At 41.4% G+C, this 21,134-nt stretch overlaps 1 protein-coding gene across 3 annotated transcripts in view; it reads left to right on the top strand.

The window, feature by feature from the left end:
- The window catches only part of RFTN1 (raftlin, lipid raft linker 1), a 204,180-nt gene that overhangs the window by 92,926 nt on the left and 90,120 nt on the right, over positions 1–21,134 (top strand). The window lies entirely within an intron of this gene.

The following is a 21,134-nucleotide window of genomic DNA, read 5'->3' as shown; positions in this document are numbered from 1 at the left end:
ACTTTACTGAATTCCTGTATGAGTTCTAGCAGTTTTGGGGTGGAGTCTTTTGGGTTTTCCACATAAAGTATCATATCATCGGCAAACAGTGAGAGTTTGACTTCCTCTTTGCCAATTTGGATGCCTTTGATTTCTTTTTGTTGTCTGATTGCTGTGGCTAGGACTTCTAATACTATGTTGAATAGTGGTGGTGAGAGTGGACATCCCTGCCGCGTTCCTGACCTTAGGGGAAAAGCTCTCAGCCTTTCCCCATTGAGAATGGTATTCGCTGTAGGTTTTTCATAGATGGCTTTTATGATATTGAGGTATGTACCCTCTATCCCTATACTCTGAAGAGTTTTGATCAAGAAAGGATGCTGTACTTTGTCAAATGCTTTTTCTGCATCTATTGAGAGGATCCTATGATTCTTGTTCTTTCTTTTGTTAATGTATTGTATCACGTTGATTGATTTGTGGATGTTGAACCAGCCTTGCAGCCCGGGGATAAATCCCACTTGGTCGTGGTGAATAATCCTTTTAATGTACTGTTGGATCCTATTGGCTAGTATTTTGGTGAGAATTTTTGCATCCATGTTCATCAAGGATATTGGTCTGTAATTCTCCTTTTTGATGGGGTCTTTGTCTGGTTTGGGGATCAAGGTAATGCTGGCCTCATAAAATGAGTTCGGAAGTTTTCCTTCCATTTCTATTTTTTGGAACAGTTTCAGGAGAATAGGTATTAATTCTTCTTTAAATGTCTGATAGAATTCCCCTGGGAAGCCATCTGGCCCTGGGCTTTTGTTTCTTGGGAGATTTTTGATGACTGCTTCAATTTCCTTAGTGGTTATAGGTCTGTTCAGGTTTTCTATTTCTTCCTGGTTCAATTTTGGTAGTTGATACATCTCTAGGAATGCACCCATTTCTTCCAGGTTATCTAATTTGCTGGCATAGAGTTGCTCATAATATGTTCTTATAATTGTTTGTATTTCTTTGGTGTTGGTTGTGATCTCTCCTCTTTCATTTATGATTTTGTTGATTTGGGCCATTTCTCTTTTCTTTTTGATCAGTCTGGCCAGGGGTTTATCAATCTTGTTAATTCTTTCAAAGAACCAGCTCCTAGTTTCGTTGATCTGTTCTACTGTTCTTTTGGTTTCTAGTTCATTGATTTCTGCTCTGATCTTTATGATTTCTCTTCTCCTGCTGGGTTTAGGCTTTATTTGCTGTTCTTTCTCCAGCTCCTTTAGGTGTAGGGTTAGGTTGTGTATTTGAGACCTTTCTTGTTTCTTGAGAAAGGCTTGTATTGCTATATACTTTCCTCTCAGGACTGCCTTTGCTGTATCCCAAAGATTTTGAACAGTTGTGTTTTCATTTTCATTGGTTTCCATGAATTTTTTTTAATTCTTCTTTAATTTCCTGGTTGACCCATTCATTCTTTAGTAGGATGCTCTTTAGCCTCCATGTATTTGAGTTCTTTCCGACTTTCCTCTTGTGATTGAGTTCTAGTTTCAAAGCATTGTGGTCTGAAAATATGCAGGGAATGATCCCAATCTTTTGGTACCGGTTGAGACCTGATTTGTGACCTAGGATGTGATCAATTCTGGAGAATGTTCCATGGGCACTAGAGAAGAATGTGTATTCCGTTGCTTTGGGATGGAATGTTCTGAATATGTCTGTGAAGTCCATTTGGTCCAATGTGTCATTTAAAGTCTTTATTTCCTCGTTGATCTTTTGCTTAGATGATCTGTCCATTTCAGTCAGGGGGGTGTTAAAGTCCCCCACTATAATTGTATTGTTGTCAATGTGTTTCTTCGCTTTGGTTATTAATTGCCTTATGTAATTGGCTGCTCCCATGTTCAGGGCATAGATATTTACAATTGTTAGATCTTCTTGTTGGATTGACCCTTTAAGTAGGATATAGTGTCCTTCCTCATCTCTTATTACAGTCTTTGGTTTAAAATCTAGTTTGTGTGATATAAGGATTGCCACCCCAGCTTTCTTTTGGTGTCCATTAGCATGGTAAATGGTTTTCCACCCCCTCACTTTCAATCTGGGGGTGTCTTTGGGTCTAAAATGAGTCTCTTGCAGACAGCATATTGATGGGTCTTATTTTTTAATCCAATCTGATAGCCTGTGTCTTTTGATTGGGGCGTTTAGCCCATTTACATTCAGGGTAACTATTGAAAGGTATGAATTTAGTGCCATTGTATTGCCTGTAAGATGACTGTTACTGTATGTTGTCTGTGTTCCTTTCTGATCTTTGCTGCTTTTAGGCTCTCTCTTTGCTTAGAGGACCCCTTTCAATATTTCTTGGAGGGCTGGTTTCGTGTTTGCAAATTCCTTTAGTTTTTGTTTGTTCTGGAAGCTTTTTATCTCTCCTTCTATTTTCAATGACAGCCTAGCTGGATATAGTATTCTTGGCTGCATATTTTTCTCGTTTAGTGCTCTGAAGATATCTTGCCAGTCCTTTCTGGCCTGCCAGGTCTTTGTGGATAGGTCTGTTGCCAATCTAATGTTTCTACCATTGTAGGTTACATATCTCTTCTCCCGAGCTGCTTTCAGGATTTTCTCTTTGTCTCTGAGACTCGTAAGTTTTACTATTAGATGTCGGGGTGTTGACCTATTATTATTGATTTTGAGAGGGGTTCTCTGTGCCTCCTGGATTTTGATGCCTGTTTCCTTCCTCACATTAGGGAACTTCTCTGCTATTATTTGCTCCAATATACCTTCTGCCCCTCTCTCTCTCTCTTCTTCTTCTGGGATCCCAATTATTCTAATGTTGTTTCGTCTTATCGTATCACTTATCTCTCGAATTCTGCCCTCGTGATCCTGTAGTTGTTTCTCTTTTTCTCAGCCTCTATTTTCCATCATTTCGTCTTCTATATCATTGATTCTCTCTTCTGCCTCATTTATCCTAGCAGTTAGTGCCTCCATTTTTGATTGCACCCCATCAATAGCCTTTTTGATTTCGACTTGGTTAGATTTTAGTTCTTTTATTTCTCCAGAAAGGGTTTCTCTAATAACTTCTACGCTTTTTTCAAGCCCAGCTAGTATCTTTAAAGTCATGATTCTGAACTCTAGGTCCGACATCATACTAATGTCCGTATTGAGTAGGTCCCTGGCTGATGGTACTACCTCTTGTTCTTTTTGCTGAGGTGATTTTTTTCATCTTGTCATTTTGTCCAGAGGAGAATAGATGAATGAGAGAACAAAATGCTAACAGGTTTACAACGTCCCCAGCAAATATACTGTATACAAATCAGAAAAGACCTGAAACCAGGGGAAAAGAAAGGGAAAGAAAGAAAAAAGAAAGAGAAAAAAAAAAGAAAAAAAGATAAAAACAAAAACAGAACAATACAAAAAAAGCAGAATATGATCAGGCTAATGCATAGATCAGTGCCACACACTAGATTTTGGGCGTATTTTGGTCTGTTAGAAAAAAGTGCCTCCTAAAATTTTAAAGGAATAAAGACATATATGTACAAAATAAGGGTTGATACAATGAAGGGATGGAAGATGACTGTAAATATGAAAATTATAAAAGATTTTATAAAAGGACTTGATAAGATAAGAAGTTGTTTGAAAAAAGAAAGAAGAAGATTTAAGAAAAAAAAAGGAAAAAGGGAGAGAATGTGATCAGGCAGGAGACTAGAACAAAGCCATACACTAGGGATTTAGGGTATATTTTGATCTGTTAGAAGAAACAGTATCTCAAAATTTTAAAGAGAGAACAACTTATATATATATGCCAAAAATAAGGGTAACTACTATGAAGGGATAAAATATGACTCTAAAAATGAAAAATAAAAAATATTTTTTTTAAAAAAAGGGATTGATAAGATGTTGGTTGAAAAAGGGAAAAAGAAAAATAAAAAAAAAACAATTAACAAAAATTAACTTTGATGAACTAATGAATCATGGTAAAAAAAAAGCCATGAATTCTATGTGCAGTATTCCCCTAGCACTGGAGTTCTCCCGTTCTCCTTGATCGGTAAACTTGGTCTTGGCTTGCTGGCTGTTCGTGCTGATCTTCTGGGGGAGGGGCCTGTTGCTGTGGTTTCCAAATGTCTTTGCCAGAGGCTGAATTGCCCCACCCTTGTCCGTCGGGCTAAGCGAGATGCTTGGGTTTGCTCTCAGGAGCTTTTGTTCCCTGCAAGCTCTCGGTACAGCTTTGGAGGACCAGGGCAAAAATGGTGGCCTCCCAATCTCCACCTGGAGGAGCTGAGAACTCTGGGCCCCGCTCCTCAGTGCGCCCCCAGAGAAAAGCAGTCACTCCCATCTCCCTGGTCTCCGGCCGCACTCCGTGTTCACCCAGCCTGTGACCGAGCGTTGCTATCTCTGGCACCCGACCCCGTGTGGAGTCTCCAAACCCAGCAGATCCCTGTGGTGCGCTCCCGCGCCGCTCCTCCCCGGGAAGGAAGGGGAGTCTCCCCAGCTCTGCCGCTTGTTGGGTCCCTGCTGCAGGAGCCGTGCCCCGACTGGGCCGTGGATCACAGTTTATGGCAACCCCGAGCTGAGAGCCCGCGCCTCGGCTCCGTCTCTGCAGCCGGCTTCCCCGCTCTGATACCTGGGAGCTCTGCCGCACTCAGGCACCCCCGTTCTTTCTGTGACCCCAAGGGTCCTGAGACCACACTGTCCCGGGAGGGTTCCACCCCCTGCTTAGCCACTGCAGCGACGTCCCTCAGTGGAGCCAACTTCTAAAAGTTCCGATTTTGTGCTCCGCGGCTCTATCACTCGCCAGAAGCGGCCGACGGAGGCCCCCTCCCCCGCCATCTATCCTCCCGAATATCGCCTCGGATTCACTTCTCTGCACGTCCTATCTTCCAATAAGTGGTCGCTTCTCTGTTCAGAGAGTTGTTGCTACTCTCCTCTTCGATCTCCTGGTGAGTTCGTAGGTGTTCAGAATGGTTTGATCCCTATTCAGCTGAATTCCTGAGACCAGACGAAATCTAGGTCTCCTACTCCTCCGCCATCTTGCTCCACCTCCTGGATTCCCATTTCTTGCTTAGAGTGCCAGGTGGTGAGTAGGTGTTGCTTAATACAATTTTCCTGAATTGAGTGGAATAAAACTATACCCTGGAATTTTGCTACCATCATTCATGAAAAAGATCATAAATTCACTGCAAAATGGATCTGTCTTTGGCTTACATATTTACCAGTACCAAAAAGTTCATCTTGATAATGATGCAGCCACACAGCATGGGCCCCAAGGACTGGAATACATACACACACACACACACACACACACACACACACACACACACAAACACAAGATCCTTTCATTGTCCAAATAAAAGTAATTTGACACAAGGGTGTATATATATATATGTTATTTTTTACTCTTTTTTTCCTTTTTAAAAACATCCAAAGGATGGCCTTCAAAGGAAAGGAAATCTTTGTGGACCTTAAGTGGAGTACAAATGCATTACATTGCCTTTTTTTTTTTTTTTATAGCCCACAAGATAACATGAGCATTTTCTTTGGCATTTGAAAAGGGCAAAATTGGGAAAGTACAAAATTACACTGAAACTAAAAAGAAAGTTCTTTTAAAAATTATAATCGAAAGTGTCCTCTTTAAGTAGCCTTGTGTCTCTTCATGTCTAATTTCTACCGATTACTTTGACTCTTGGGAGAATTACAGGGTTTCTAGAAAGAGGTTTCATAATTAAACGAAATACACTGGGGGTGGTAGCCTACGGGGGTGTGCCCTAGAAAATACTCCCACACAAGGCGGGGGTTCAGCCCTGGAGCGTGCTGATTGTTGGAATCACACGTGGGGAAGAAAAGTAACACTGGGCGTTAGCAGGTGTTACGGTGGTGGAGAAACCACGGCAGCTGGTTTATTCCCAGACAGCAGAAATTGAGGAAGGCGAATTCAAAGTTCTGTTCTCAAATCAGAGCAGGGAATACGAAGGTGTTTGTTTAGCATGGAGGTCGTTATTTTAGATTCAGATATAGACAGGGCCCCCACTCTGTGCTTGCAGCTGCCCCTCGTTGTTGGCATGGTATCAGCCTTCATCAGTTTTCTCAAGCTTTCCAAGGTGTTTGGAGTACTTGATTAGCTCTCCTGGGCTGCCACTGTAACCCCCCAAGGAGCTGTCCAGCATCACCGAAGACTACCTTAATTTATTCCTCCTATTTCCCATGTCACGCTGGAGTGACACCCTTTTCTGGTGTGTTGAAGTATCAAGATTCACTGTTAATTATTGTGTTTGCACTTTCCAATCTAATATGCTGGTGTAAAGCCACATTCTCTTGGGGGAATAGAATTTTTTTCAATCCACACCCGTAATGGCTTGCCTAGTTACTCTTATTTTCCACCTCCGAGGTGTCGGCCTTTGTCGCAGTGGAGAGAACGAGAGAGCCAGAAGTGCATTGTTCAGTGAGAGCTCATCCCCCCGCCCTTCCACCCCGTTTTATAGCTGGCCTTGATTGCCTATGTCTTTCTCCATGTTTTATTTATTTATTTATTTATTTATTTTTGTCTCCTCTGAGCGAGAGAATTAGCATACTAGTGATTTCCAGTCTTTCCCCAGTGGTTTAGAATGGCAGAGAATAGCGTGCAGGTACCAAAACACAGAAGCGCAAGCACAAAATTTCTTTGAAATTTCCTGTTGATCTTATGCAAATACTACCATGAAATGTCTGTATTTGTCTTAAAATAAAATAAAGGCCCCACCCTCCCACAGTATACACAATCTGTCAATAACAACGGAAGATTTATTCTGTGGCATTACAGGTGGGCTGTAGGGATTCCTACACACTATTTTGAGGGCCTTGTACACACAGTGTAGGTAATTTAGTTGCAAATACTTTTACTGAAGTGTTAGATTTTTGTATTTATATGCCTATTGCATATTAAATGTAGGAATTCAGATTGTCTTACTTTAAATATTCCTGGCAGTCCTTTTTGTCTTTTCTCTTCTTTGTCAATCAGACTTAAATTAGATTGTGTGTGTTTTTCAAGCTGAGAAAGACATGGGCATTACCAGTGTTGGTCCTGGAAAAGACCAGTACTAACTTAATTTTACAGCTTTAGCTATGAATACAGGAGCAGGTGAGAAATAACTTTCAGATCCATATAAATACATTACTGGTGATTTCAGTGTTCTTAGGATTTTGATATAATGATTATATCTATCTAGCTATCTTCTGTAATTTTTAAGTGGTTGAAAGAAGGAACCATTTTACGAAGAGGTAAATGCTATCAATACGATTTAGTGGAGCACATTATTTCGTTTGCCTCCCATTCATCAACCACGAGTTGGAACTAAAAATGGCCCCAAAGCCTTTAAAAACCAAATTAGTAACTTGTATTCATACAACACCTGTTTCTGAGGATCTGAGAGCACTTTTGCTTCACTCCTGTGTGTTAAGTCTTATAATTTATTCTCACTGTGTCCTCATGATGGTTGTTTTTGTTGTTAATATTTGTTGAAAACATTATCATGTGTTCAGTGGCGGTTTTAGACTTAATTCTGTTTTGTAGCTGAAAGGTACCATTTTCTTGCCTTATCCCCTACCTCCCATTTCATATCGTAGGAAAATTAGCCAGAAGAAGTTATTAATGGGGTGCCTGGGTAGCTTAGTTGGTTAAGCATCTGCCTTTGGCTTGGGTCATGATCCCAGGGTCCTGGGATTGAGCCCCGTGTCAGGATCCATGCTCAGCGGGGAGTCTGCTTCTCTTCTTCCTCTGGCCCTGCTTGTGTTCTCTCTCTCTTGCTCACTCTCTCTCAAATAAATAAATAAAATCTTAAAAAAAAAGAAGAGGTTATTAATGACTCCTCAGTATTGAAGTGTGGGGTGGGTGAGTGGGACTGTGTGGTAGGTATGGGGCTTAAGTTCTATCTTGAGGCTCATGGCACAGAAATATACCATCTTTCAGATCAGGAGCCCTGGACTTATAGAAGGGTCCTCAGAGAATTCCCAGAATACTCTGGGCTTTGCAGCATCTTCAGTCCCCATAGCTAGGCTCTGGGACCAGAGGCATGGTTATCCCCAAACTCATTTCAGGGCATGTTGACACTGCAAACCATTTGGAGCACCCCAGGTGGCTCCATTCAGCAGGCTGTCTGGGTCTTGTCAGTTTCTGCACTAAACAGTTCTATGCAAATGGTTCTGAGGCCCTTTGTGCATTATTTTTCCTCTGTTACACCCCCCCAAAAACCCCCAAAAGCCCAAAATGTATTTATTAGGTATCTTGTGTCTTCTAAGGTAGTAGCCTTTGTTAGAATGAGGTGAGCACAATCCCTGCTCTGGGGGGACTTATACCCAACTTGTTGAATTTTTTATTTTCAAACTTCTATAAGTAAAGTCCCCAAAATGGCTCTGTGAAGCAACCTGGATCTTATTAGGAAAAAAAGCCCACTTTTCTTGTGAAGAACATGGATATATTTGCAGGCATTTCTTAATATGATTCATTATTTATGACACCAGCCAGAATAGCTCCCATTTATTTGTTGCTGTGCCTGGCCAGAGTTCTCACTCGTTGCTTCATGATACATTATCCTTACTCCTGAAAGCAAAATGAAGAAGACGAGACTCAGAATGGTGACTTGTCCAGAGTCATGCTTTTGGTAAGTGGAGGAGCCAGGATTCACATCAGGATCTGTCTACTACTAACACTGTTACTTTTTAATTTTTTAACCATTAGGGTCAGGATATGTAAGGGTAGGGTAGGATTTCTTTGCCTATATAATGTCTCAACTATGGACAGTTTGGGATATTAAGCAGCATCCCTGACCTCTACTCACCAGATGCCAGTAGCAAACACCACCACCCCTGTCCCTGGCCCTAGTTAATGATAATCAGAATGTCTCCAGATAATACCAATGTCCCCTGATGGGCAAAACTGTTCCCAGTTGAGAACCACTAGTATTAGTGTGTGAGGTAGGGATCCACCTTTATTTTCTTCCAGATTGCTGCCTTTGTCAACAGCATTTATTGCATTTACCTGATTTTTACCATGGAATGAAATGGCACCTGTACATAGTTTGGATTTCTGTATATACGCAAGTTTGTTCCCAATTCTTCATTATTCCTGTGATCGCTTTATTGATTTTTGTGCTATACCACGCTATTTTGATTACAATAAGTTTGTAGTGTGTATTAATATCTATTAAGGCACTGTTTTTCTTTTTCAGGATCTTAACAATTTTTGCATGTTGATTTTTCGATACAGAGTCGAAAGTTATTTTCTCCAATTTCCAGTAAATTCTGTTGAAATTATAATTACATTTACATAATAATTTGAAGAGTGTTTCCACCATGTGTTTTCAAGAACATAGAGTTCACTATTATTGTTGGAAGTAAATTTTTATTTTAGAGCTTTGTGATCATTCTGAAACATCTACATACTTATCTAAGCCAGTATTACCAAAGTGTGGTACATACCCATGTTGGAAGAGTACTGAGGCTTCTGTGTATATTTATTTTTGTTGAAAAATTTAGAAATTAAACGTTACTGATACTGAACATTCAGGTTGAAGGTGATGCCCTTGCTGGGTGCAGATGTCAGGGGTCACCTGTCTATATGAAGCAGGAGGGGTCCTGAGAGACTAGGTTCAGAGGAAGACTTTTATTTGAAAACTCAGTGAAGTGGATTTGTGGATTATTTTTTGTAGTTTAACCCTCATGAAATAGACACATGGCTTAAAAAATTCCTGTAACGTAGTTGCAGATTGAGGAAGATACCAGTAATGTGAACATAAAATCCTTCTCTTGCCCCCTCTGTCTTTGTCTCTTTCTTCCCTGTCTGTCTCTTCCTCACACACACACTTAGACCCACACACAGAAAAATGGCCACACTGACCCATCTCTAACTGTTTGTAAGAGTTTTCCTAGTGAGATTAAAAAAACCAAACCAAAACAAAAAACCCAATACCTACCATTCAGATCTGTGAGAAGATGGCCAAAAATATTTGGACTCATCAAGAAGACATTTTGAAATGTGGGTTAACTTCCACTATTGTTAACAATGAATTTCGTTTCAAGTGTATATTAAGTCTTGAAATATTAGGTATTCATAGTATGAACTTATTGTGATTATAATTTTAAAATATTGCTTATTTCATTTGCTTCTTGTCTTTTAAAACTTATTTTATATGTATTTTATATAACACATGTAAGATGTTGTTACAGTAGTAGTCAGGAGTTTTTACTGACCTAGTATGTAATCAAAAAATTTAGAGACCCTGATCAGGAAACTTCAGGGTCACTCGGATGGTTCCTGAAGCAGTTAGGGTTTTGCTACTCCAAGTGTAGTCTGCACTAACAGCATCAGCATCACCTGGGAGCTCCTTGGAAATGCAGATCCCCAGGCCCCCTCCCAGACCTGCTGGATCTGAATCTTCATTTTAACAAGATCCCCGGCAATCTGTTTTCACATTATGAGAAGAGCATTAAGCTGTACTTGGCAATTAGGTAGCCACTAGCCACGTGTAGTGATGTAAATGTAAATTCATTTAAACTAAATAAAATTAAAAAATTCAGTTCCTCAGGGGCACTAGCCACATTTTAGGTGCTTGGTAGCAACATGTGGCTAGTGGCTACTATATTGGCCAGCACAGATACAGAACATTCCCATTGTCTAATTCAATTAGAGGGTGTAGGTAGGAAGATCTAGAAAAGAAGGAAATGATAAACGGACTTTAATTTGGAACATGTGCATTGAATGTAAACAGAGAAGAGACTTCCTGTCACTCAACTGGACAGGGCCCATGAGAGAGTCATCAAGAGCATTCATGTGGGGTGCTATTCCCGTTAGTTTTGTTTGCAGATAATGTGACTTTTCTGAAGTAATATCAGGCAGACCCGCTTTTATTCAGTGTTAGGTTTGTGATAAAATATTATTTGTCCATTACTACTAGTATTAGTCCTTTCTACATCTTTCAGAGTAAATGAGGAACCTTACAGGATCCCAGAGAAAGCAGGACCCTGCCCCAGATCCATTCCTTGTGGTTCTTCTTTTCTGTAGTCCAGCCTGGTGGGGATTGAAATTCACGGCTGCATTATACAGGGTCCACGGGGGTAAAGCCTGTTTGTTTTCCTGTTGCTTTTAAGATTAATGGTGATCTCCTTGGGCTGCGCAGTCACTGACGGTTTATCTACCAGAGAGTTGGCTCTGACTGTAAACAGTGTGACAGGATGTGGCAAGATTTCTTGAGAATAAACAGCAGTACTGGATAGTTAGATGCCCACAGTGACTTGCACACACTTGGCAGTGCGCAGCTCCCTAAGAGTGTGTGGTTAGGGTATCATCTGCACAGCCTCCCCCCACCCCCCATCATCTCCGGAATGTTCCTGGTGATACCAAACCCTTATCGACAGAAGTGGTGAATGTCTGTTGGTGAAAGAGGAAGAAAAAATCAGAAGAAAAGGCAGTGACCCATCTATGAGTTCATTCTTCTCCCTTCTACTTCCTACTTCAGAACTCCCCTGATAGACTGTATAGTTAGGGGCTTTATTTAATGATTTGCTAGGATTTTTTTTTTTCCCCCCAAGCATATCTTAAGCTTCACTGTTAGGGGAAGTTTTTGACTTCTACAGTTTCATTTTGGGGGGGGGTAGATTTGATTTATTTTGCAAGGGGAAGGAGTCATAAAATGATCGGAAATCTTTCCCCCATTGTTCTGAGAGCATCCTTGGGAAGCAGCATGTACTCCTCTCCCCACTCCACCCCAACTATCACCAAATGCAGAGACGGGAAATACCTAAACTCTCTCCCATCCGTCCACTCCCTCGGCAAAATCTCAGCTGAGCTCATTACTGCTCTCCTAAGACATTCTTCGCCTCTTCTCCCGTCATAAGCAATGCGGCTTGCTTCATCTTCCTAAAGTCTATATTTTAGTGTCTTCTCTTATCTAAGACCTTCCATAACTCCCCTTTCCCTCAAAATGAAGTCCAGTCCCATCCTGTAAGGACACACCCCATCCTTTCTTTCCTACCACGGTTCTTGCTTCTCTGCTGCCCACTGCAAACGCATTGCAGGTCCATCCTAACAGTGGATTCATCCAGATGTTCACCGGGCTCCTGTTTACTGGTCCCGCTGATTCTGATAGGCAGCCCTCACCTTTTACCAAACTGACCTATTTATTATTTCCATCCTGTAACTCATGCTTTTTTCCATCTATATCTTTACTAATTTCTGTTCTTGGTGCCTGGAATATCTTTTTATCCATTGTCCCATGACTAATTTCCATACAGCTTTAGGCTCAGCTGACACACTTCTTGCTTTTTAAAAAATTTCCTGATCCTTGACACTGAATGTAACTGAACTGCCATAACACTTCTGTTTTTATATGGTTTGCATGCAGTAGATAGCGGTATTGGATAGTTAGATGCCCATTGACTGTAAGTTTCTTGATGGCAGGATCTAACTCAGTGCCTCACATGTATGTGGTCAGTGGTCAAGAAAGTGATGAGCAGATGAATGAATACACAGATCTTTTTATTGTCATTAGTTTTACATTAGTTAATGAAACGAGAAAAAACCTTTTTTTCTTTCCTTGACAAATCTTAAGATCTGTAGTTCATTTCCCTCTCTCCTACTACTTAAAAAAAAAAAAGCCATCCTGATTATTCTACTTGAACTTGTTATTGCCTTGGGGGAAATATCTTAAAAATCCTTCCTGTTTCCCAGACATAGAGAATTTGTTTCTATCAACTGACATTCAGTAATTTTTTTTTTCTGGTTGGAGAAGTGCCTAGTAATCTAAGTTGGAGTTTACCACCATTTCTTTCTGATTTTTCCTAAGTAAAGCAAAAATAGTTCTATTGATGAACTGCACATCCTCTCCTTTCTTTTTACAACTTAAGTTCATACTGGGCCTGGTGTCCTGGGAAAGAGGAGATGTTGTTTAAACTCGTGGTCTTTGAAGTTATCTAAGGAGTTTATGAGTTGAAGTGAGATCTGTTACGTGTTTATTATTTAAAAGTAGTGTGTGTGGTAGTATTTATTCACGTGTTTATTTTTTAAAAGTATAGTTTATAATAGTTTTTCGACAGGCATTTGTTTTTTAATAGACTGATTTCAGATCTACTCATGAAACCAAATGGGTATTTAATTACCTACTTGGCATATTGTCAGTATAATTTGAGGATTAACCGTTTTGCCTATGTTAATTTTGAATATTTTAAGTACTCGTACACGGTACGGTCTTTGCTTGCAAACATGTTCTTTCAATGGCTTAGCCAAGGGTTATGTCCCAGCCACTGAGGAGCTGGCAAGGGCTGTGTAGATGCACTGATCATGATCTTGGGTTAGCCAGGAGCACGGAGGGGAAGAATCTGCTGAGTCATTACAAGGAACGAACTATCTGGATTGGGTTTATGGGTTGGTTATTCTGATTATAATACAGTTAGATAATCTGCTCACTCTTATCTCTTCCCTGACATCCAGCCTTCTGTGACTCACATGGGAGCTTTGTGTATGTAACCGAGGCCAGAGATTGGTGGCCAGAAGGTCAAATTCAATCCCAAGACGATGGCCAACATAGCAAAAAACATTGTCTGGAGCCACAATTTGACAGTTATGGCTGACATAAAAACAATTTAATGAATTCTTTTAAAGAACTAGAAGTTTGGCAACCCTGGCCTGGAATTGCTAGCGGTGGCTGGGATGTAAACTGCCCAGGTTACCATGGTTTCCTCTATTCCCACTGTCTCCCCAACACTGTAGTGGCACAGTGCCTACCGTTTAACGTCACTCCTGCACTGTGACTTTTCTCATGGCGGAGACAGGTTTTCTCCAACTGCATTTCTCTCAGAAATGACATTGTGAGAGGGTGTCTGATAGGATTCTGTGTTCGAATGAAAAGCAGAGAGAGCCTTTTTCTCTGCAGACATGAAGACCACTCCTGTATCTCTTATATGAGAACAAAGTGTCTAGATTATGTATTTTGGTCAAAAAATACCCTCTTCCACTCATTGCCTGTGAGCCTTGGAGTTTGCGTCCCTGGTGTGACCTTCTGACCCTCTGGCTGCCTGGGGAGTGACCGCACAACCCTTGGCAGACATGGTTGTTGTAATGAGCGCAGCTCCGATTTCCACCGTTTTTATGACAGTTCATGTTTGTGTGTGAGTAATGAGGTCAACACAACACAGAATAAGCAGTCTTTTCTCATGGTCTTAAACAACTCTGGTATCTGTGGCCAGTTATGCTGACATCTGAGATACTTCAGCCTAGGGGCTCTTTGCTCTCCTGCCTTACAATTAAGAGTTTGTGCACAAATGCTCAGTGTCTAAATCTGCTTTTATGTGTTTGTTGTACAAGCATGTTTTTTGGTAGGCTCCATGCCCAACTCCAAGCCCAACTCAGGTCTTGAACTCACAATAGTGAGATCGAGACCTGAGCTGAGATCAAGAGTTGGACGCTCAACAGGATGAGCCACCCAGGCGTCCCTACAAGCGTTTATTTAAAATTTTCTGTTCAGTTTTGGTCCGCATCCCATTTATAAGGGGTCAGATAAGTGAGGGCTGTTTGGGATGATGAGAAAGTTCTGGAAATGGATAGTGGTGATGGTTGTCCGGCCTTCTGAACGTGCTTAATGTCATTGAATGTACACTTAAAAATAGTTAAAATGGTAAATGTTCTCTTATGTATGTTTTAACCACAATAAAAAAGTAAAAAGAAGTGAGCAGAGCAAGAAGTTGGATATATTTTGAGTTTTTCTGACCAAAAGAGGCATAGAGAAAGCTCCTCATTCTTCTTTTATATTTCCTTAATCTCTGGTCTTTTTCTTTTCTTTTTGAAGGTTTATTTTCTTCTGAGGGTAGAGAAGTCTACATTATTGGTCTGTACAAGTCATTCTTTCTGTGTTTTCTCTTTCCATGGACTTGCTCAGTTCTTGGCCAGGGAAAATCTCCAGGACAGTAGCAGATACAACATACCCTGCCTGTGCAGTGGTTCTTCACTCTGACTGCACATTAGAATCACCTGGGAGTTTCCAAATCTCCTTTGCCCAGGCCATACCTAAAACCAATCAATCAGAATTTATGAGAGCTCCCCAAGTGCTTCCAAAGGTAAATGCAGCCAGGGCTGAGGATGCCTGCCCTGTGGGAAACCCTATCTGATTCACAGAGCCCAAGGTTTCTCATTGGATTGTTCCAGTGTGTGAAGTTGGGGCACATCAAAGGCCATTTTCCTTTTGTCCTCCAGACCCAGTTATTTTAGACATTGCCCTGATGTGATTTGAGGGGTCTCTGATAGGAGAAGTATAGTCAGGGAGGGGTGTAGGGGTAGTTTAGTCTAGAGACACTGACTCAGAGAATAAATATTACAGAGTCAAAACAGGAAATACATATACCCAAAAATATAGAATGCCTTTCTTTCTTTTTCAAAAATAAATTTTATTTTGGAATAATTTTAGATTTAACATAAAAGTTACAAAGAAATTACAGGGAATTCCCTTATGTCCTTCATCGAGTTTCCCCAAGCATTACTATCTTATGTTACCATGGTACATTTGTCAAAACTAAGAAATTGACCCTGGTACATTACTGTTAACTAAATTGTGGATTTTATTTCGATTTCACCACTTTTTCTATTAATGTCCTCTTTTAGTTATGGGACCCAGTCTGGGGTACCACACTACATTTAGTTGTCATGTTGTGATGGCTTTTTAAAACTTAACTGGGCTGTGAAGTCTTAGCTGCCTCTCCAGTGTTCTAAGCAGTCAGGACCACCATGTTTATGTGCCTTTTTACCACTGTGTCGTTATGCTGAGAATTTGAATTTGTTTTGTCTTATGTATTCTTGGTTTTCAGCACATCACATCTCTGCTCAGTAATATCCTTTTTATTCCTTTTCCTTTCAGAAAATCCTTTTGGAGTGGAAATAAACCCCCCTCAACTCTACAATGCTGCGACCAAGTGGGGGCCTCAAGATGTGAGATGGGTTAGAGCTCTTTTCAGTTAATTTTCCCCCAGGCAGTTTTTGAGAATTGACCTAGCAGCATGAAGATGTTTTTATTTTTTTCAAGGAACCAAGCTGTTCAGGACCCAAATCAATGGATTAATTTGATAATCGACCCATTTTAATCATAATATAAACAGGTTTCTTTACACTTGCTTCCATAAGATGGACTAAATCCACTTTCCCTTTGGGATTTCAAGACTATTGGTAAATTGAAGAGAAGATTATAAGTCTGTTAATTGAAGAAGTTGACAGGCTGGCCCATACCTTGCCCCTTGACATGCTTCCTGCATTTTACTTTCAGGACAGACAGCATATTCTCTTGGTTTTCTTCCTTCCACTCTGGTTTCTCCTTTTTCTTCTTTGGGCTTTCTTCTCTTTTCTCCCAGTGTCTTCATGGTGGAGGGTCCCAAGGTCAGTCCTTGACTATTTTCTCTCTATATTAATTGAAATCTCATCCAGCCTTAGGTTTTAAATACCGTCTGAAAGCTGATGACTCTCAAATTTATATCTCCAGCCCCTCCCCTGAAATCCAGATGGAAATATGTATTAAACTGTCTACCACATATCTCTGCTTAGATGTCTGCTGCATAAGTCAAATTCAGCACATCTGAAACTGAATTATTGACCTTCCCCCAAAACTTGGCCACCCATAACCTTCCCCGTCTTAGCTATGGCAACTTCATCCAGTCTCCCCGTTGCCGGGACAGAAATTCTCAGTCATCCTCATCTGCTTTCTGCCTTCTGCACCCCACGAGGAAGTCTTGAAGGTTCCACCTTGAAAATATATCTGGAATCCAGCCTTTGTGTCTGCTGATACACTACTAAAAATCCACTTTGAGCCACCATCATCTCCCCGCTGGACCACTGAGTTAGTCTTTTAGCTGCCTCCTATAGCCAGAGGGAGCCTTGTAAAATAAACCAGATCATGTTACTTCTCTGTTCAACACTCTCCAAGTGCTTCCCCTGTCTTTCTGTGTAAAAACTACCATCTTCAGTATGGCCTGTAAGGTCTACATTACCTTGTTCCCCGTTGACTTTCTGGCCGTGTCGTCTCTTCTTCCTCTGCCCTTTATTCACTGAGCTCCAGCCACGGGGCCTCTTTGTATTATCTCGCCTCAGGGCCTTTGCACTGGCTGTTCCCTCTGCCTGGAAGCTCTCATCCTGGATATCAGCATGGCCAACTCCCTCACTTCCCCGTAGGTCTTTATTCTAAATGTCACCTTCTCGGTGAGGCCACCCAGACCATCCTCATTAAAACTGCAGCTTCTAGGGTCACCTGGGTGGCACAGTTGGTTGGGCAGCTGAATCTTGATTTCGGCTCAGGGCATGATCTTAGGGTCCTGGGATGGAGCCCTGCATCAAGCCCTGCACTGGGCTCCACGCTCAGTGGGGAGTCTGTTTGAGGATTCTCTCTCCCTTTCCCTCTCCCTCTGCCTCTCCCCCTGCTCATGCTCTCTCTCTCTCTAAAATAAATAAGTCTTGGGTCACCTGGGTGGCTCAGTCGTTAAGCATCTGCCTTCAGCTTGGGTCATGATCCTAGGGTCCTGGGATCGAGCCCCACATCGGGCTGCCTGCTCCAAGCCTGCTTCTCCCTCTACCAGTCCCCCTGCTTGTGTTCCTTCTCTCGCTGTGTCTCTCTCTGTCAAATAAATAAAATCTTTTAAAAATAAATAAATAAATAAATAAAATAAGTCTTTAAAACAACAACAACAAAACTGCAGCAGCTTCCCCTCACACACTCCTGATTCTCTTCACCTTGCTGTTTCTTTTTTCTTCTATACTTACCCCTGCTGAACATAATATTATATGCTCATGTATGTTTTTTGTTTTTTGCCTATCCCCCTCCACTGGACTGTAAGCTCCATGAGGGAAGAGATCTTTGCCTCTCTGTCTATTGATATATGCTAAAGAATAGTGCCTGGCACACAGTAGTAGTTGTGGTCAATATTTATCAAACGAATAATTATGAACTGTGAAGAGTGTTTGGAAAATAAAGAATGGTATTATAGATGGTAGTCACTAGATCAGCAGTGGCTAATGTTGCTGAGCCCAGACCTCCTGCCATACCCTGTGCTTTTGTCTTATTTAGTCCTTACAATGATGCTAAGAGACAGCTATTCATAATATTCCCATTTAGCAGTGAAAGAAACTGAAACACAGAAAGTTTAAATAAATTGTCCAAAGTCACCTAGAGATGGTTTAAATTGTCCAAAGTGAACTAGAGGTGTATCATTGACCTCTAGTTCTCACTGATTCACCTCTAGTTCGATTTAGCACCTGTAGCCTGTAACTGACAAATCTGGAGAAAATTGTGGAATAGACCATAGAGGGAGGTGGTGAAGTATATTTCATTGTTAGCAGTGCTCTTCTTAGAGTGCTCACATTTAATTTCAGAGTATTTGGTGTTAACTTCTCGATGATGGAGGCTTTAGGTAGTTAATCCTACATCTCCAGAAATGCATTCTGTGCATATTTTTTTATTGTTTAAACCCAAATCTCTGTTCTTTCCAGAAGTGGAAACCATCACAGCTTCAGTCCAGGGGAAGTTTGGTGGTTTCTCATTTCCTTTTCCAGAATAACACAAGGACATGGCCTTTGGGGAAACATAAGCGATGTTTCCCCTCCCTCATAGGAGGGTGGCAAATGCCTTCTCAGCTGAGATTTCATGTTAATGCTTCTTCCTTAGGAACTTGATTGACTACAGAGTATCTATTCCCTCCTGATGTGATCCCTTGGAGGGCCACAGCCTGGCCCCTGGAGCCACGTCTGTTGGGTGTCTGCTTCTCTCTCCCAGGGTGGTCCTTGTCCTCAGAGACATGGAGCACTCATCACCTGTCAGTGACTGCTTTCAGGCTGGTCTCAGGTGTTCTGAATGGATCTTGTGGGCCTGGGCCTACACTTGATCACCGGTGGGAAGCTTATTTTGAACATGAGGCTGCCATGTCTCTTCCTACTCAACAACTGTATTATTTTTCTATGTTCTGTAATAAATTGCTGCAAATTTAGTGGCTCAAAACAACATGTATTTATCATACCACAGTTTCTGTAGCTTATCTGGGTTCTTTTCATCAGGTCTCATCAGGCTGCAGTATAGGTGTTGGCTGGAGCTGTGGTCTCAACAGAGGCTCAACTGGGGAAAGATCTGTTTCCACTGCTCCCTTAGGTTCTTTGCAGAATTCATCTCTTTGCAGCCATAGAATTGAAATCCCTGTTTCTTGCCAACTGTTGGCCAGGAGCTGTCCACAGTTCCTTGCCACGTGGCTCTTTCATAACATGGCAGTTTACTTCTTCATAGCCAGCAAGACAAGTATGCAGCTCCAGTCTGCTAAAATGGAGCTTTACAGCATAGCATAATCACAGGGGTGATATCCCATCCTTTTTGCCATATTCTGATGGGTTAGAAGCAAAATGCAGGTCCTACTCTCACTCAAGGGGAGGGTTTTACAGAGTCACGAACACCAGCAGGTGGGGAATATTGGGAGGAAGGGGTCACCTTAAGGTGTGTTCATCACAGCAGCCATCTTTACTGTGGTTAAATTGTGGAGCTAATTCCTAAAGGCAGGGGAATACCTATTAGTTGCTCATCTATTCCCTCAGTAGCCATTGGATTTGCTTTGCCAAGACTATAAATCAGGATGTGATTTTTCATGTTTCATCTAGAAAATTTGTAATAATACCCATTTTTGTAGGTATTTTATGCTCCTTTCAGTTCAGATATAACTGAATAAATTATCTGATGAAATGAATCAGAGCTGCCTTCCTTCCTATAGTATTTCTTGTTCTAGAACCAAAGATGGTAGTTATTAGATCCTGTATTAAGGATTATTCCTTATGAATCTGGGGTGTAAGTTGCTTAAAGACAGACTCCAATCATTTTATGAGTGTTTTACTGAGTAGATACAGTGTCGACTTATTTAAAATTACTGTTTTTCAACCTACTCATTTAAAATCTCAGTGGGTGTTTATAAGTAACCTCACACAGTCTGACGTTTGTTTTCATGTGACAGAGCAGCTGGGATTTCACATCTTAGAACACTCTCCTCCCACGCCTGTCTTCGTTGTTTGAGACCTCACAAATACCCATGACAGTATGTCATGACCAAGTCTTCTCTTCGAAAAGTCTGAAATCTTCTGCTTTCGTTCCTCTTAATATGTCTTTTGTTTGGGGGTGGTAGAGGATGAGAATGTGGGGAAAAATGAGAACACACATCTAGTCTGATGAAGTTTTAATGCAAGAAGTCTGAGGCAGAGAACTGGTTTCTTCTTTTAGAGTTAGTTTATTCCAGTTTGACCAGTTTGGAATCCGTTTATTCCTTTACATTTTAAAAGTATGTGCCTCAGTCCCTACTCCTGAAAGGTATGTTAGAAGGAAAAATAAAACCAAAATATGTTATTGATGTTTGCTTACCCAATCACAGTTGCACACCTGGGAAAAACCAAATGCCCATTTAAAATGTTTTCACTTTTGAATTTCACGTAAATCATACCCAGATGGTTAATGGTAATGTAAATTGCTTTTAATGATATATAAGAATCTTAGAAATTCATTTTTAAAATATAGCAAATATACATTCAGAAACCACTTATTTGGTGGGATATATGTGTATTAGGAGTTTGGTGTGAAAGTGCCCACTTTAAGAATTTTCTGGCCATACCTGCTCTTAGAGGGGCTGGCATGGGCCCCTCTTTGGTAGAGCTTCTCATAAGTGGGCCGAGAAAGCCCTGCTCGCCCCTTGGCCAGTGGGGAGTGGTTGTGCTTGTGCTGGAAACCCTGGACAGAGCTCAGGACCCTGGTTCCTAAGTCCTGATCCCCATGACTGGCTGGCTACCCAGAGAGAGAGAGTACATGTTCTGCTGACACTTGGCGGCAATCCATTTGCTCTTGCCTTATGCCTGGCTGGGTGGGCCAAGGAATCACCTTCCATTTCTGAGAATCATATGGCTTTCAGGAGTTCCTCAGGCCCACGTAAGTGTCATATGGAAGCCCCTCAAAGGAATGGCGTCAAGTGGTGAGAGTTCCTTCTGTTGACCACTTGCTGCTGGCTCTCCTGAATGTGCATAGTGTCACATCATATGCACATCTACCTGGTGGGAGAGAGGAAAGCGGCTGCGCCACCTGTGTGAGGAGATGGCCGGACCACGCTGGACACCTTTGCACTGACCAGAACCCTGCAGCTGTTTGCCCCAAACAACCTTTATACCCACTCTTTCCCCAGAACTTTAGCTGCCTTATATTCTTTTC

This window comes from Callorhinus ursinus, unplaced genomic scaffold, assembly GCF_003265705.2.
Source record: "Callorhinus ursinus isolate GAN/ISIS: 27379988/994484 unplaced genomic scaffold, GSC_fseal_2.0 scaffold1, whole genome shotgun sequence".
In the NCBI taxonomy this organism is placed as follows: domain Eukaryota; kingdom Metazoa; phylum Chordata; class Mammalia; order Carnivora; family Otariidae; genus Callorhinus; species Callorhinus ursinus.
Note: the sequence above shows the minus strand (reverse complement) of the source record. Positions and strands in the feature narration are given on the sequence as shown.